Source organism: Rattus norvegicus, chromosome 3, assembly GCF_036323735.1.
Source record: "Rattus norvegicus strain BN/NHsdMcwi chromosome 3, GRCr8, whole genome shotgun sequence".
In the NCBI taxonomy this organism is placed as follows: Eukaryota; Metazoa; Chordata; class Mammalia; order Rodentia; family Muridae; genus Rattus; species Rattus norvegicus.
In genome coordinates, this window is record NC_086021.1 from 140,345,543 (window position 1) to 140,364,449 (window position 18,907).

At 43.8% G+C, this 18,907-nt stretch overlaps 1 long non-coding RNA gene across 1 annotated transcript in view; it reads left to right on the forward strand.

The window, feature by feature from the left end:
- The window catches only part of LOC102552951 (uncharacterized), a 61,245-nt gene extending 43,783 nt beyond the window's left edge, over positions 1 to 17,462 (forward strand). Inside the window, exons 2-5 of the long non-coding RNA XR_005502479.2 lie at positions 215 to 314; positions 431 to 592; positions 12,784 to 13,112; positions 16,061 to 17,462. This is a non-coding gene — a long non-coding RNA (uncharacterized LOC102552951). The remainder of the gene's footprint in view (positions 1 to 214; positions 315 to 430; positions 593 to 12,783; positions 13,113 to 16,060) is intronic.
- Positions 17,463 to 18,907: the final 1,445 nt, after the last annotated feature.

Here is an 18,907-nt window from a genome sequence, read left to right on the forward strand (position 1 = left end):
TCAATGACCAATAGGCCTAACTCCCTTGGCCTGTGGCTGGGAACATTCTTTAATTGCCCATAATACACAGTTTTCCAGAATTCCTAATGGAATTAAGCTCCATTTGTCTAAAGTGTGTCCTGCTTGGAAAACGTCTTCTCTTTTATCTGTCTTCTCCTTCTGGCCTTGTTTCTCTTAACTCCCCTAGTAATATCTTTTTTGGATCATTCACCAGGTAAATTGCTTGTACTTATGTCTTCCAAGAACCTGCTTCCAGACGAGTTCAATGCAGGATACTGGAGCAGTCAACTCAGTTGCCCACGACTACATGGCTGGTGAGTGACAGGTCTGCTGGCAAATTATGTGTCTCTAACCATCCCCAGTCGCTTCTCTTGGCTGGCATATTACTTATTGTCCCTGAAGGATACCATTGACTCGGGATGTAATTAAGCCGGTAGGTGCTTCTGTCTGAGTATCTGACTTGAAAGATGAGAGGAGTCCCAGAGGGTGAAGGAGTCTGCAGTTCAGCCATCTGAGAACCTGATGTGACAGGACGCGGATGCTATGATGCTCAGGTTACAGCAGCCTGTGGGAGCTCCTTAAGCACCTTGAGGTACAACACACAGATTTATCTGTCAGTGGGGTGGTGTGTGTGTGTGTGTGTGTGTGTGTGTGTGTGTGTGTGTCCTGTGGAATGAGTGAAGGCATTGCAGACACGTGATACCATGACCAGAGGATCTGGGTCATTACCTTACTGACTTCAAATTCAGCATCAGGGCAAGGTAACAAAAAAACTGGCTCACAGTATGTCTATTATGGTGGTTTGAATAAAAATGGCCCCCATAGGCTCACATATTTGAATGTTTAGTCACCAGGGAGTGGCACTATGTGAAAGGATTAGAAGGACTGGGAGGTGTGGCCTTATTGGAGGATGTGTGTCACTGGAGTTCACCTTTGAGGTTTCAAAAGCCCACACCAGGCCCAGTCTCACTCCTTTTGGTTGCACATCAGGATGTAGTGTCAGCTACTTTACCAGCATCTTTTTTTTTTTTTTTTTTTAAGATTTATTTATTTATTATATATAAGTACACTGTAGCTGTCTTCAGATACACCAGAAGAGGGCATCGGATCTCCTTACAGATGGCTGTGAGCCACCATGTGGTTGCTGGGAATTGAACTCATGACCTCTGGAAGAGCAGTCGGGTGCTCTTAACCGCTGAGCCATCTCTCCAGCCCACTTTACCAGCATCTTAAGTGCCAACATGCTCCCAGCAATGACAATGGACCAAACCTCTGAAACTGTAAGCCAGCCCCTAAGTAAATGCTTTCTTTTATAAGGGTTGCCTTGGTCACGATGTCTCTTCACAACAGTAGAACAGTGACAAAGATATATATATATATATATATACTGCCTTTCTCAATACATATATGTGCTTGTATGTATAGGGTACTACAAGTAAGACAAAGGCCCAAAATCTAGGTTACAGAAAGCAGTGTCTGAAGAATATATTTTTATCAGTATGCAGTTCTTCTACAAGGTGAGTTTTCAACCATGAATTGTCTACACCATTGGAAAAAAAATAGTTGAACTATCCCAAAATAGTTTTTTTTTCAGTTTGTTTTTGTTTATAAACCTTTTTACTCTTCAGGAATGACAGGAACATAAGTTTATATCAGTTTCCCCAGGACAAAATCTCATGGAAAAGGTTTCTCTGGCCTTTCTACCTTTAAGAGGTCTTCAGCAAGCCCTTGCCTTGTGGAATTTATGTATTTAATTCTGAATTAAAACCCTTCAGTTTTGGGAGTGGAGAGATGGTTCAGTGGTTTAGAGCACTGGCTTCTCTTCCGGAGGGCCTGGGTTCAGTTTTCAGCAGCCCCATGTCAGCTTGCTTCAGTGCCTCAGACAGGCACACACCTATGTACAGAAAAACAAAGTGTCCCATTAGCATTAGCATTCAGAGAAGAGAAAGGTCCTGTCCAGGCAGTAGCAGGGCTGCCAATCACAGAAGGCACACCTGCCACTTCCCTCTGAGCCTTGGGTGCCACTTGCTACAAATCCTGGTTCCGATACTGACTCGGTCATGGTGTGAAGCCTTGGGTGTTCGTGGGATGAAGACTTGGGTGATCTCATTACCCTTCTCTATCTGTTACCTTATCTTAAATCAGATGAAATTACAGGTGCTGGCTGCAGCTCTGCTGGAAAGCTGCTCCATGCTGGGGACTTCTGGGTGGGCCAGTCTACTTACAACAGTGAAGCATCCCAGGAAGTTGAGCTTGTAAAGGCTGCGTTTGCCTAGATACCCGAAGCTTTGAGGCCCAGCTTGCCTGCTGAACTGTGGGCCCTTCATCCCCTGGCTTCTTGTCATCCCTAAATCGGGCTTTTACAGTTTGTGGGCTTGCAATCTGCCACAGTGTCTGAAATTAAATTATGTACTAGCTATTTCAATAGCTTTTCGAAGAACCAAAACCACATATGCTTGTTCAGGTGTCTTTACAGAATTTTGACTTTAGAAAGTTTTGTTCAGACTAGGATTGAATAGTCTTGGATGAGTTGGTTATTCCAGACCTAATCAGTAGCAACAGAGATTTAAAGAAAAAAAAAAAAAAAAGCAATAAGGGGAGGTGGAGGCAGAAGGATCAGGAGTCCAGGCCAACCTTCAATACATAGTGAGTTTAGGCCGGCCAAGGCTATAGGAGGTCCTGTCTCAAAACCAAGCAGAGCTGGGGAGATGACTCAACACACATGTCAGGTGGGCACGCAACCATCTGCAATTCCAGCTCTGGGGACCTGAGGCCTCTGAAGGTCCCTGCACTCACATGCACACACTCCAATGCAGACAGACACACCTACACATAATTACAAGTAAGAAAAATAAGTCTTTCAAACAAAGAAATCAATGGTGCAGACAAACCAACGCCTTAAGTTTTAATCGCAAGGTGCTTTGCGTGCTGTAATTAAATCAATACATTTGTTTTCCAAAAGAGGTCGACTCCTCTGTCTCCTGCGTGGGATACGTGTCAGCCCGGAGATCTCTGTAATAGGTCTCCGTAATAAACCTCGCCTTTGCTTATTACATCCAAAAAAAAAAAATTGTTTTCCAAAAGAAAAAAAAGAGAGAGAGAGAACAAATCCAATTTTCCCCTAAGTTAAATTTAAAAAAATTTGTTTTTTAACTTAAAAAAAAAGTTCTGAGCTTGGTGTGGTGACTCTTAGGAAGGGGAGGAATACAAGTCTGAACCAGCCATCTGTAGCCAGGCCAGACTTCCAAAGAAGGGATTATGACATAACGCAGCCACAAAACCTTTGCCCTACAATTGGTCCTGCCTGCAAGATGTGCTGGGATAAAGGTAGCACAGAAATTATGGGAGCGGCCAACCAAAGACTGGTCCTGCATGAGAGCCAGGAGACGGAGCCCTACCCTGACACCACCTGGAGTCTGGAGGGCCAGGAAGCAGAGGCTGGAAGGCCCAGAGACCGAGGGTGAAACCAAACACCTCTGGCAAGAATGGAAGGAAGGAAGGGAGGAAGGAAGGAAGGAAGGAAGGAAGGAAGGAAGGAAGGAAGGAAGGAGTGAAGGAAGGAAGGACTCCTAATAATATTCTGTCATATTCATAGATAGGAACCTAACACAATTGTCTTCAGAGAGCAACTGATGGAAACAGATGCAGGGACTCACAGCCAAACATTAGGGGGAGCTAGGTAAGTCCTGCAGGAGTAAAAATTGTAGAAGACAGGAGTGTCAAGGCCACCACAGGGAAACTGACAGAATCAACTAACCTGGGTTCACAGGGGCTCACAAAGACTGAAAACAATCAGGGAGCCTGTGTGGGTGTAATCTAGGCCCTTTGCATATTTGTTATGGTTGTGTAGCTTGGTCTTCTTGAGAGACTCCTAACAGTGGGAGTAGGGGCTGTGTCTGACCATTTCACCTGCTTTTGGGACCCCTTTCCTCCTACTGGGTTGCCTCATCCAGCATTAAGGCGAGGGGAGGTGCCTAGTCTTACTGGAATTGACACACCAGTTTGATTGATATCCACGGGAGGTCTGGACTCCAGCCCTTTTTCTGAAGGGAAACAGAGGAGGATGGGATGAGGGGGACTGACAGGAGAGGAAGCAGGAAAAACTACTGTCGGGATGTAATATATGAGAGAATAAATAAAAAATTTTAAAAATCTAAGAACATAGCCCAACTACTGCTACAACTAATGACTTAGAAATATTTGACAACCTTCTAACTTCTAACCTCCTTGATGTTTAAAAAAATGAGTAAAAATAAATTTATTGCAACTAAATTTTCTTTCAAACTTAAAAAATCGTTTTGCATTTTGTGTGGTGCTACAGGACTTTAATTCCAGCACTCAGGAGGCAGAGGCTGGTAGGTTAACTGTAAGTTAACTGAAAAAGAATTGACTTAACCTTGACCAAGAGTTTAGATTAGGTTTTTTTTTTTCAGTATAAAAAATAAAAATATTTAAAGAATTTATATAGGAAAGGGAACCAAACTCTCGATCAGTGGTCGAATGCTTGAGTGTTAAGAGAAAGAGGAAGGAAGGGAGGTAGAGAGAAAAGGGGCTGACGTGGGACTTTTGCTGAACAAAAGGCCTTCTGGCCTCCTTGCAGGCTGTAGTTTCTCTGGGGCTCCTAAAACTTAGTAAAAGAGAAACGGGTGGCAGGTGATGTTCGGAGACTGTAGGCAGTGCACGGTATCAGATCAGCCCCAAAGGGATGGATGGCGGGGCGGGGGCAACTGCCCTTGCGCTGTCTAGAACTCAGCTTCTTAAACTGTCGCTCACCGCCCCATGTCGGGTTATGCCACTGAATGGGGTCACAGAAAATCTGGAAGCAGTAAAAGGTAACTGAGCCCCTAGAATTAAAAATTAACTCAAAATCAAATGCATCATAAATCTAAGACGTTTCTGCCAGCGCTCGCTTATGCCACACCGCACCATGCAGTTTTTATCCTAACCTTGGGTCTGAACACAATGTGTGAGCTCCGCTACCCTGCAACGCATAGCCAACCGGAACCGCCCAAAACACGCCCGCTCAGACTCCAGGCCACTGTGTGGTTTTGGTTTTTACTGTTAATAGAAACACGGCGGTTTAATTACAGAAAGCAAAGACACCTAATATTCCTAATATCCTACTGATATTCTTTAGCATTAAACTAGTATACGTTTGGATTATATTGGGTCAAGTGCTTGATTTTAAAAATTGCTGTTTGAGTTACTGACTCAAGTGTCATTAAAAAATACTCACAAAGCAACACCTGGCGTGGTGGCGCATGACTTTAATTTCAGCACGTGGTAGGCAGAGGCAGTATGATCTTTATGAGTTCAAGTCCAGTTGAGGGCTAACTAGTGAGACCCTGTCTTCAAAAAACTGGAAAAACAGGATCACTAAAAGAATTTTAGTTTGGTTTTAGGACAGAATTTCTAGGCTGGTGAGATGGTTCTCAATGAAAGCATTTGCTGTGTAAGCCTTAGGGCCTAAGCTCAATCCTCAGAGACCATTTGACAGGAGAGGATAAACCCTCTGACCTCCACAAACATGCTATGCACATGCTATATACATGTGTGTCACATACACATGTACACACTAATGATAAAATTTAAAATAATTTTTTAAAAGCTTTGTTTTAAAGATTCTCTCTCTCGTGTATGTGTGTGTGTGTGTGTGTGTGTGTGTGTGTGAGAGAGAGAGAGAGAGAGAGAGAGAGAGAGAGAGAGAGAGAGAACATGTGCCACTGTATGTGGGTACCACAGGAGTCCAGAACTCTATGTGAGCCTTCCTAGAGCTGTAGTTATAGGCAGTTGTCACTGCCTGACATGGGTGTTTGGAACTCAAGTCCTCTGAATGGCAGCAAGTGCTCTCAACTCCTGAGCCATCTCCCAGGAGTCCTAAAAACTAAAAATAACTAAAATTTTAAAAGGAATTTCCAACAATCTCTGAAAGGGTTCTAAACATACCTCTGCCATTTTTCTCTATGTGTTTATTTGAAGTACTCTCTGTTCAGAATTATAAAAACAAAGAATTGATCAACTTTGAAAAACATTGAAGACCCTGTGTCTTGTAGCAGCAAATATTTGCCACAATTTCACTCTTTATGTAACATCTAGCTCCTTTCTGTGCACATTTGCTCTATTCTTTTTTTTTTTTTTTTTTTTGGTTCTTTTTTTCGGAGCTGGGGACCGAACCCAGGGCCTTGCGCTTCCTAGATAAGCGCTCTACCACTGAGCTAAATCCCCAGCCCCTCTATTCTTTAATAAATGGTAACAATCATTTGTCTCAGACTTCCAGGTGCTGGGATAAAAGACCATTCAATTCCCAAAGAATTGCTTTGAAATATTTTTTAAGATTTGTATCTGTAAATGTTTGATTTATATATTTATTTTATTATATGCTTATATGCCTGGGGTCCTGTAAAAACTTCTCAGGCAAAAAGAGGCTTGTGGGAAAAGTTTAAGAAGGGATTGAGCTGGGAGCCTTCTGCTCCTTCATGCAGCTACCCACTGCCAAATGAGGAAAAACAAACTGCCGAGTGTTCTTGACTGTGCTTGTGAAGGGTACAGAGATTCACTGTGTACTGGCTCTGACATTTCCCCTTACCCAGGGACAGATAGGTTTATGGCTGTCCCATCTTATACACAGAGTCCTGTTGATAGTCCAGCCACTTGGTGGGACAGATAAGTGTGCAGGCTTGCAAAAAGCAAACCAGCTACTTACTTAGGATCCAAGTTGGGCTAAGGGCACGGTTCACAGAAAGGCATTTGCCTAGCTTGAGGCCTTGGATTTACACACGGAAACTGTAAAAACAAGGAAAACACAAGGAGCTAGATGTCGTGATGCCCATGTTATCCCAGAACACAGGAAATTCATAGGTACAGGGCCAGCTCAGGCCACATAGTGCCTGTGCTGCACGTGACCCTGCTTTTAAAGTTATTTTCTTTTCAATCTACCAAGTTGTTTAAGGTTAGTCTAAAATAGAACACTTCAGTAATTTGATCAGTACAGAATAAGAACTCCTTCTCAGAGAGGGAACGGACAGAAAGTGATACTGTTGGCCCTCTACCCTGTGGAACCTTCCAGGAATGAGCAGGTAGTGCTGTATCAGCTCTCCTCAGTTGCCTGCTTCTGAACGACTTTCTTGTGTCACCAAAACCTAACCCTTATATAGTACACGTTTCTGACTGAAAATTTAGTATATAATCTAATTGGCTAGAAGACATGGATTTTAATCTATAGAATATGAACTTAATGAAGAAGTGGAATCTAGGAGCTGGAGAAATGGCTGAGCAGTTAGGAGTTTTGGCTGATCTTCAGAGGACCCAGGTTCAGTTCCCTCAGAGGACCCAGGTTCAGTTCCTTCAAAGGACCTAGGTTTAGTTCCCAGAACCCACATGATGAGTCAAAATCATCTCTAACCAGTTCCAGAGGATCCCATGCCCTCTTCTGGCTTCCTTAGATGCTAGGCACACTCATGGTATACATACAGGCCCACAAACAAGTCTCATACCCATAAAAATAAAAATAATTTATATTTTAAAAATTGAAATCAAGACAAGCAAATGCAATAATCCTGTCTTGGGTGATAGCATCCTGTTAGGGAGGGCTGCTTCCTTACCTGTTTGCCTTCTTAACGACATTTGTCTATTTTATTGTACTGTATGAGTGTTTGACCTACATGTATGTACGTACATCATACATGTCCTTGTGCCCATGAAGGTCAGAAGAAGGCATAAGATCCTGTGGACCTGGAGTTACAGATGGTTGTGAGCAACTGCATGGATTCCAGGAACTAAACCCAGGTCCTCTGGAGGGTTAGCAAGTGGCACCACTCTTAACTGCTAAGCCATCTCTCCAGCCCTTAAAATTGTTGTTTTGCTGTTTTGTTTGTCATTGGTATGCACAGAGATGTAATTTAGTCTGATCCGGATTTTTCTCAAACATATTACATATGTTTTATCTATTTTATTAGCACCAGATGTTAAAATTGAAAAGTGTGTGTGTGTGTGTGTGTGTGTGTGTGTGTGTGTGTGTGTGTGTGTGTGTGTATTTCTTTTCTTTTTCTTTTTGTTTTGAGAAAGGGTCACGCAGAGGACCTCAAATTCACAGATACTCACCTGCCTTTGCCTCCTGAGTTCTGGGATTAAAGGTGTGCACCACCATGTCCAGTCAATAAATCTCTGTCATAAGGACACTGTCCTCATTTCTGGAAAAGAAGAAACCTGAGGCTAGAGAGGTGGCTGTTGGTAAAGGGCGTTTGTTTGCTCTTCCAGAGGATCCAGGTTAGGGTCCCAGCACCCATGTCAGAGAGTGCACAACCATCTGTAACTCCAGCAACAGGGGATATGATGCCCTCTTCTGGCCTCCATGAGTGCCACACTCGAGTTTACAATTCCACACACACCAAAAGAAGGTAAAGACATGGTGGTACCCAACCTTTAATCCCAGAACTCAGGGGGCAGAAGCCAGAGAATCTCTGTGACTTCAAGGCCAGCCAGGGCTGCATAGTGAGACCTGGTCTCCGTGTGTAATCAAACATTGAATCTGCATCTTGATTTTCAGACATAGCAAACCTCACAGCTACAGGAATACTTCTACCTTGTTAAAAAGTAAATCTTGATAGACCCAAATAATATAAAGTACCTCGGTGTGACTTTAACCAAGCAAGTAAAAGATCTGTACAATAAGAACTTCAAGACACTGAGGAAAGAAATTGAAGAAGACCTCAGAAGATGGAAAGATCTCCCATGCTCATGGATTGGCAGGATTAATATAGTAAAAATGGCCATTTTACCAAAAGCAATCTACAGATTCAATGCAATCCCCATCAAAATACCAATCCAATTCTTCAAAGAGTTAGACAGAACAATTTGCAAATTCATCTGGAATAACAAAAAACCCAGGATAGCTAAAGCTATCCTCAACAATAAGAGGACTTCAGGGGGAATCACTATCCCTGAACTCAAGCAGTATTACAGAGCAATAGTGATAAAAACTGCATGGTATTGGTACAGAGACAGACAGATAGACCAATGGAATAGAATTGAAGACCCAGAAATGAACCCACACACCTATGGTCACTTGATTTTTGACAAAGGAGCCAAAACCATCCAATGGAAAAAAGATAGCATTTTCAGCAAATGGTGCTGGTTCAACTGGAGGGCAACATGTAGAAGAATGCAGATCGATCCATGCCTATCACCCTGTACAAAGCTTAAGTCCAAGTGGATCAAGGACCTCCACATCAAACCAGACACACTCAAACTAATAGAAGAAAAACTAGGGAAGCATCTGGAACACATGGGCACTGGAAAAAATTTCCTGAACAAAACACCAATGGCTTATGCTCTAAGATCAAGAATCGACAAATGGGATCTCATAAAACTGCAAAGCTTCTGTAAGGCAAAGGACACTGTGGTTAGGACAAAACGACAACCAACAGATTGGGAAAAGATCTTTACCAATCCTATAACAGATAGAGGCCTTATATCCAAAATATACAAAGAACTCAAGAAGTTAGACCACAGGGAAACAAATAACCCTATTAAAAAATGGGGTTCAGAGCTGAACAAAGAATTCACAGCTGAGGAATGCTGAATGGCTGAGAAACACCTAAAGAAATGTTCAACATCTTTAGTCATAAGGGAAATGCAAATCAAAACAACCCTGAGATTTCACCTCACACCAGTGCGATTGGCTAAGATCAAAAACTCAGGTGACAGCAGATGCTGGCGAGGATGTGGAGAAAGAGGAACACTCCTCCATTGTTGGTGGGATTGCAGACTGGTAAAACCATTCTGGAAATCAGTCTGGAGGTTCCTCAGAAAATTGGACATTAAACTGCCTGAGGATCCAGCCATACCTCTCTTGGGCATATACCCAAAAGATGCCTCAACATATAAAAGAGACACGTGCTCCACTATGTTCATCGCAGCCTTATTTATAATAGCCAGAAACTGGAAAGAACCCAGATGCCCTTCAACAGAGGAATGGATACAGAAAATGTGGTACATCTACACAATGGAATATTACTCAGCTATCAAAAACAACGAGTTTATGAAATTCGTAGGCAAATGGTTGGAACTGGAAAATATCATCCTGAGTGAGCTAACCCACTCACAGAAAGACATACATGGTATGCACTCATTGATAAGTGGCTATTAGCCCAAATGCTTGAATTACCCTAGATCCCTAGAACAAAGGAAACTCAAGACGGATGATCAAAATGTGAATGCTTCACTCCTTCTTTAAATGAGGAAAAAGAATACCCTTGGCAGGGAAGGGAGAGGCAAAGATTAAAACAGAGACTGAAGGAACACCCATTCAGAGCCTGCCCCACAGGTGGCCCATACATATACAGCCACCCAATTAGACAAGATGGATGAAGCAAAGAAGTGCAGACCGACAGGAGCCGGATGTAGATCGCTCCTGAGAGACACAGCCAGAATACAGCAAATACAGAGGCGAATGCCAGCAGCAAACCACTGAACTGAGAATAGGTCCCCCGTTGAAGGAATCAGAGAAAGAACTGGAAGAGCTTGAAGGTGCTCGAGACCCCAAAAGTACAACAATGTCAAGCAACCAGAGCTTCCAGGGACTAAGCCACTACCTAAAGACTATACATGGACTGACCCTGGCCTCTGTCCCCATAGGTAGCAATGAATATCCTAGTAAGAGCACCAGTGGAAGGGGAAGCCCTGGGTCCTGCTAAGACTGAACCCCCAGTGAACTAGACTATGCGGGGAGGGTGGCAATGGGGGGAGGTTTGGGAGGGGAACACCCACAAGGAAGGGGAGGGGGGAGGGTGATGTCTGTCCGGAAACCGGGAAAGGGAATAACACTTGAAATGTATATAAGAAATACTCAAGATAATAAAAAAAAATAAATAAATAAATAAAAAAAAACCAATATGAGGCAAAAACAAAAAAAAAAGAGTTAATAAATGATCTGTTAAATAGTATGTCATTAAAGTTCAGAAGATAATTTATACAAATATAGAATTTTAATAACTACTAAAATTAGTAAAAATTCTGATTGAATTTAAAAATAAAATGTTGTTTCGATTAAAAAAAAAAGTAAATCTTGGTTGTTATTATTGTCAGTTTTTGTTTGCTTGTTTGTGAAAGGAGTCCCTTATAATCCAGTACTTAGAGAACTGACCCCAAAGGTTGAGTGCTGCCCTTCACGTGTGTGCTGCGGCAGGTGAGTGCTCACACCGCAACTCATACATTTTACACACATGCACGAGAACAAGCTGGGTGTGGTGACTCACACCTGAATTCCATATGGAGACCGATCGCCAGTAGTTATGCTTGGAGTCTTAGATGAGTCAGCGTAGTAAACGTGGAGCAAGCAGAAGAATACACAGTAGATAGGTGGTAGCGGCAGACAGAGGTAATAGCACCATAAAGTTGGGAACGTCCAACATCCAGCAGGAACAACTGCAGTAAGCTGGCTAGGAGAACAGGCAGAAGGAAGATCATCAAATCTGGCCCTCGCAACGTCTGGCAGAAATGACTAGAAGAGTCCTGGCTACGCAGAGCAGTTTCTCCATAGGTGAACTTCTACTCCTGTTCCCACTGCTGGCATCTTAAGCATGTGGGAAAGAACACAACTTCCATAGGAAATAGTTTACCTTCCAGCCATTTGCAAGGTTGCAATAAATATCCCTAGCCTCTGGGTGTTGTCCTCTTCCTGCCCCAGGGGTAAGAGGCCAGCCTGCCCCAGGGACAAAGAAATTTGGAGGACATTCAAGAACATGTTCAAATCTGGAAGGTGGTCCATCTCTTGTTGCCAGAGTCTGCTCTCAGCAAACAACACATGAAAATTTATCAATATAATGTTTATTACTCTGAGGCCGAAACATGGCTGAGAGTTTGAGGCCAGCCTAGGCCACAGCGTGAGACCTGATCTCACAAAAACCAAACCAACCAACCAAACAAACAATAGCAAATTCTGACAAAGATATGATGGGGGGGGGGGGGGGGATAGATCTTACAGTCCTGAAAGGCAAGTAAAGTGCTACAGCCACCATGAAAACTAGTATGAAAGTTCCTCAAAACACTAAAAAAATTCCTAGGGCTGGTGAATAGCTAAGCACTCAAGACCTGCATTCAATTCCCAGCGCCCACATGGTAGCTTGCAGCTGTCTGTAACTCCAGTTCCAGAAGATCTGACACCTTCTTCTGACCTCCTCAGGCACCAGCAGCACACACACACACACACACACACACACACACACACACATACATACAGGCAAAAAAGTCACACTCCCACACATTAAAAAACAAAACAACAAAAGCTAAAATTCCCTATACTACTCCTGGGAGCACAATGGAGTTTTATTTGACCACAAAGAAAAATGAGTTACATCATTTCCAGGAAAATAGGTGGACAGGAGATGATTGTAAGTGAGCTAGAACCAGAAAGGCAAATATCACATTTTACCTCATCATGGAACCTAATTTGTATGGAAGTGGATGGTGTGTGTGAGTGTATGTGGTTGTGTGTGGGGGGGTTGTATGTGTGTGTGTGTGTGGTTGTGTGTGGGGGGGTTGTATGTGTGTGTGGTGTGGTTGTGTGAGTGTGTGGTTGTATGAGTGTGAATGGTTGTATGTGTGTGGTGTGGTTGTGTATGTATGTGGTATGTGTGAGTGTGTGTGGTTGTATGAATGTGTATGGTTGTGTGTGTGTGGTGTGGTTGTGTGTGTATGTGGTATTAGTCACTTCTCTATTGCTGTGATAAAATACCTTGACTAAGAGCAACTTATGGAAGATTGATTTTTGGCTTACCATTCTAGAGGGAAAGTCCAAAATGTCCAGGAAGGTAAAGCATGGTGGGAGAATTGGGGAGCTGACAGATCACATTTTTATCTACATACAAGAAGCAGACAGAAGAACCAGGACTTGGGACAAAGCTATAGACCCTCAAAGCCCACCCCCAGCAACTTACTTCCTCTGCACAGTTTATCTTGGCTGTCAACCTGATTGGATTAGAGTCAACTAAGAGAGAAGCTGCTTGTCAAGTCTATCCTGTTCCTGTGGCTATAGAGGGGCAGGGCCTTCCACATCACGACAGCTGCTGGAAGATCCAGCCTATAGATTAGGCTGGCAACCACTGAACTCTCTGGTAAGAGACAACCATTGCTGGAGTACTCTGGTTATATTGTATAAGCCAATGTAGTAAATCTCTTTGTGACATCTATTCATTCTGCTCCACTAGAGAACCCTTGACCAGAGCGCCAGGCTGGCCTCAAGCTACTTACCTAGCTGAAGGTGACTTGAACGTCAGGCTTTCCCACTTTCAACTCCAAAGTGTTCAGATCACAAGCATGGGCCAGTTTTACGTGGTACTAGACACCAAGCCAGGGCTTTGTGCACCATAGCTAGTTCTCTACAAACCGAGCTACATTCTCAGCCCTAAATCTACATTCTTTAGGGCATATGATGTGTGGTGTTTTGTTATGGTGGATCAAGCAGAAAAATATATTCTCCATTTAAGACTTCATTTACTTCTTTCCCACATGTGCTATCAGGGTTTTAAAGTTTGCATCATGGTATATACCCCTAAGCTAGGATCTCACTGTGTATCCCTGGCCGGTGCAGAACTCTGTGTATGGATCAGGCTGGCTTCAACCTCCTACAAAGCCCCCTGACTCTGCTTCCTAAGAGCTGGGATTAAAAGTACATGGCACCATGCTAGGTTTTTGTAGTGATATTTTCATGGTGCGCGTGTGTATCTTTAAACATAGAAAACAAATTATCTTACTTCTTATGATTGGTAATTTATATCTCAAATATTTGTAGGTTTGGTTCTGTCCAAGGGGCTTCTTGTTCATACATTCTTGTTCCTCTGTGTGGCATTACCTGTGTGTGCTGACATGGAATTCCTATGTGGGAATCATTTGAGACCCGGATGAAGCCATCTTTCCCCACAGGAGGTTTCTGTTTCCTTCCACTTGTCATCTGAAGGCCACACAAAGCACTTTAATTCTTGTCCAAATTAAACCTAGCTTCCTTAGACTGTGTGGCTACACATGCCAGCACGTGTGGGGCCAAAACAGGATTGTTAGAAACAACTAGGGGAACATAATGAGACCTTATATAAACTTTACATTTTAAAAATTATGCATTTCCGGGTTGGGGATTTAGCTCAGTGGTAGAGAGCTTGCCTAGGAAGCGCAAGGCCCTGGGTTCGGTCCCCAGCTCCGAAAAAAAGAACCAAAAAAAAAAAAAATTATGCATTTCCTTTGATTAGCTTTAATCCTTCAGGAACTTGGTTTCACTCTCTGTTCACTCTGAAAAGGTAGCTTGGTCCCAGCCAAATGGAGGACGTTCAGAATCATCACCTGAGGCAGGCTTTGATAACTGACTCTTCCTTCCTTCCTTCCTTCCTTCCTTCCTTCCTTCCTTCCTTTCTTTCTTTCTTTCTTTCTTTCTTCCCCCCTCCCCCTCTCTCTCTCTTTCTTTCTTTTTTTCCTTTCTCCCTTTCTTTCTCTTTTCCTTTTTTTATAGCTGATATTGTTTTCCTCACTCTTTGAGACTAACAAAACCCAACAGCTCAGTTCTACAGTTGTTACTTCCCAACTAATGACAGCTCCAAAGAGGAAACAGACCTAAGCACGTGCTCACCTTGAGGGGCTGCCTCGGTCTAGAATTTTGGGAGTTACTTCCTTAGTCTGCTGGTAACTCACTAATGACTTAGAGATATGTTAGTATTTCACTGGATTTAAAAGTTTTCCCTCAGTTCCAGAGGGATGCCTGTGTTAGGCTCCCTGGGCTGCTCTGGCAAAGCGCCATAGACTGTTAGGTAAAAAGCTTACTTTCTCAAATTTCTGAAATGTAGAGGTCCAAGGTCAACATCCTGATTGCCGTGGTGTCTGGTGATGGAGCTTTCTCTCTTGGCTTGCACTGATGACTGCTTTCTGGCTGTGTCCACACATGGCCTTTCTTCAGTGCATGGATATGGATAGAGAGGAGGGGGGGGGAAGGAAGGAGGTGGAGGGAGACCAATAGGGAAAGAGAATAAGCTCTATTGTGTCTTATAAAAACATGACCAAGCCAGTTAGGTCAGTCAAAAGGGTGTCAAGAGAGGGAGTGAGGATCGAAAAGAAAAAGACAATTAGACAGCCTGACCCCAGCCAGTTCTGAAGCTGATCAGGGTTTGTTCTTTTTTTCCAGTCTGCTTTTTTATCACTCTAGATACATACAAAGAATATGGTCATTCCCAAGGCATAAACAGAGTAGTTAAGGAACAAACAAGGCTTAAACAAAGGTCCCGTGATCACTGTACTCAGAGTCTTTTTTTTTTTTTTTTCTTTTTTCTTTTTTTGGAGCTGGGGACCGAACCCAGGGCCTTGTGCTTGCTAGGCAAGCGCTCTACCACTGAGCTAAATCCCCAACCCTGTACTCAGAGTCTTAACCAGACCCACTAAGATACAAAGAGCACAGTCCTCAGCTGGACTCATCTGGAGCCTACTTCCTCGTCCTAGCCCAAAGTCAAATTCCTGCCAAATTCCTAGAAGGCAGCACCAAGAGCTCTCCACAAGAACACTAATCCTACCCTCCACCCTATGATCTAACTTGACCTAGTTACTGCCTCTAAGGGTCACTCCAAACATAGTCACATCGGGGATTAGGAGTTCGTAGGCATTGAATCCAATCCATACAGTGTATGAACACCCCATCTTTCCTTCTCCTCAGTACGGTGGTTTTGTGTCACGCTCCACCCAGTTGTTCAGGGGGTCCCTAGAGGAAATGAACCCAGGCCACCTTTAGCTGTGACTTATCTTATGGTTTGAATCTGCAGTGTCCCCTGAATGCCCAGTCCTAAAGGCTTTGTTGACAGCTGATGAGCTTTGGGGAGTGATTGGATCCTTGAAGGACTCATGATGAAGTGTGATTATTCAGCGGGAAAGTGGGGGGCGGGACCTACTGGAGGAAGTGGAGGGAGCAGGATCTATTGGAAGAAGTAGGCCACTGGAGGCTCGCTCTGGAAAGGGACGCTTTGTCTTCTGTCCTCCCCCAGGTCTCCCTATCTCTTGTTTGACATAGGCCATTTTGTCTCCTCTGCTACAGGTTCCCCCTCCCAGATGTGCCTCACTACCTGCCCACAACGGAACATCCAGGTACTGATAGAAACCAACATAAATCTTTCCTCTTTTCATCTGTCTCCCAGGAATGGAGAGAGCCAGTTGCCGACAAACTTGCTTTATCCCTGACCAAGCACTCAGGAATCACCACCTATGCAAACACCTACACCCAAAACTTTCAGGATCTGCTTTTGAGAGAACTTAAACTGAAACAATGTTTTAAATAATTTGAATTTAAAATTAGGCTTATGCATATATTCGTGCCCGGCTGCCTCCAGTTCCTGTGTAGAAACCTGACTGATGTGATGACATTGTTAAAGGAGGCTTTGGGGAGGTGATGGAGGACTTCACCCTCGTGGGTGGAATTAGTTTTCTTATCAAAGAGGCCTCAGAGAGCTAGTATGAGTCTTCTCGCAAGAGAAGATCCTGATAGTGGGTGTTGTCAATAAGCCAGAGGGCAAGCCCTCATTAGACTCCAAATCGTCCAGTGCCTTGAGTTTGGGCGTCATAGCTTCCAGAACTAGGTTTCTCCCACGTGTGCTTCTTGGTTTGTTCTCTCTGCATAGGTTAGTTGGGCCTCTTCACAGTACAGTTCCCCAAACTATGTAAAATTGATTAGAGAGACTCAGGTTTTGCCAGGGTGGGCAGGAATTTACTGCTGTTAGAGCATTATTAAAACTGTTAATGTAAACAATAAACCTTTATTGTAGATAACCCTTTTAATGTGATGAGAGAGTACCTAGCCCAGAGTACAGCAATGACAATAGTAGCAATAGTGACTAGAGGGAGGGTAGTCGACACAGAGAACAGCAACACATTAGCAAACGCAGTGGCAACGGCAGCCATAGTGACGAGAGATTGATAGGCCATCCCAGAAATGAGGAGGAGCAGGGTAAAGTGCTTTAAAGACAAGGAACTCTTTGCCTTGGGACTTCCAGGGAACTTCCAGGCCTTAAAGTTCAAATTTTCAAATATGCCAGGCCCAGGAATTCTAAGGCTTGGTTGTGAAGGGATGAGGATCCCATTTTAAACCTAAAACATGTGTCACGGGAAAGCTGGGAGTTCAAAGACCTGAAGCAAATACCGAAAGCGACACTGAGGACACTGCCTTTCTGAATGTGGGGGCACACACACCTTTGATCCAAGCACTCGGGAAACAGAGGGATGTAGATGTCTGTGAGTTTGGGGCCAGCCTGGTCTGTAGAGAAAGTTCCAGGCCAGCCAAGCTTACACAGTGAGACTCTGAATTTAAAAACAAAGGAGGAGGAGGAATAGAAGAAGGAGAGAACTACACCGACAGGCAGACAGACACACACAGATATTAGTATCTGTTTCTACTTTTGTCTGATGCTGTATCTCACTGCTCCTGAAAGCTGAGGATTGTAAGAGTTGCCAGGTGCCAGATCTATCGCTGGTTAAAACCAAGAGCAATAAACCTCTAACCTGAGTGCTGGGAGGCCAAGTTTCTAAAGCCTGGAGCAATAGTCCCTAACTTTTAGATTAGAGCTATATGCTATATAGGGTCTGCCTGAACTTCTCCTAGGCCCTGGGCTCTCAAGGGCCCAGGACGGCCAGCACTGGCAATGTTGCCCTTCACCTTCCCATCATTCTCATCTGGGCAGGGCAAGAGCACTCCAGCTAGCTGACTAAAAGCTGATGGTGGGTTTTCAGGAGCTAACTTTGGAAACCCCGGAGCATCCTTTCTCTGTACTCTTTTCGTAGCTGTGACTAGAAGCCCAATACTTCATGGAGAGGGGACACAGACCTTATCTTTTTTTAAAAAGATTATTTGCGGGGTTGGGGATTTGGCTCAGTGGTAGAGCGTTTGCCTAGGAAGCGCAAGGTCCTGGGTTCGGTCCCCAGCCCTGAAAAAAAGAAAAAAGAAAAAAAAAAAGATTATTTGCGTGCGTGCGTGCGTGCGTGCGTGCGTGCGTGCGTGCGTGTGTGCGTGCGTGTGTGTAGACAGACGTCTGCAGAGACCAGAGGCATCAGAGGCTATTAGCTGGAGTTATGGGGGCTGGGGATTTAGCTCAGTGGTAGAGCTCTTACCTAGGAAGCGCAAGGCCCTGGGTTCGGTCCCCAGCTCCAAAAAAAAAAAAAAAAGCTGGAGTTATGGGTGGCTATGAGTATCTGATGTGGGTGCTAGGAACTGAACTCAGGTCCTTTCAAAGAGCTGAACACACTCTCAACTGCTGAACACCTCTCCAGCCGCAAAAACGTATTTGTCCACTTTTTTTCTTGTTTCTTCATCTGTTAAATGAAAATACCCTTTTTTCTTCCTTCCTTCCTTCCTTCCTTCCTTCCTTCCTTCCTTCCTTCCTTCCTTCCTAGTTTATGTATGTGAGTACATTGTCACTGTCTTCAACCACACCAGAAGAGGGAATCAGATCCCATTACAGATGGTTGTGAGCCACCATGTGGTTGCTGGGATTTGAACTCAGGACCTCTGGAAGAGCAGTCAGTGCCCCTAACTGCTGAGCCATCTCTCCAGCCCTCCCCTTTTCTTTCTTATGGATAGAGTCAGTGACTTGTGAATCTCAGACTGACTTTGAACTCACTATGTAACTGAAAATGACCTTGAACCTCTGATCCCCCTGACTCTACCTCCTGTGTGCTGGATTATAGGTTAGATGCCGCCACGCCCATTTTTCAGATTATTTTTTATATGTATATGAGTGGTTTGTATGCATGCCTAGTGCCCGCAGAGGTCAGAAGAAGATCAGAATCTCCTGGAACTGAAGTTCAAATGGTTTTGAGTCAGCAAGTGGGTTCTGGGAACTGAACTTGGGTCCTCTACAAGAGCAGTAAATACTTTTAGCCACTGACCCATGTC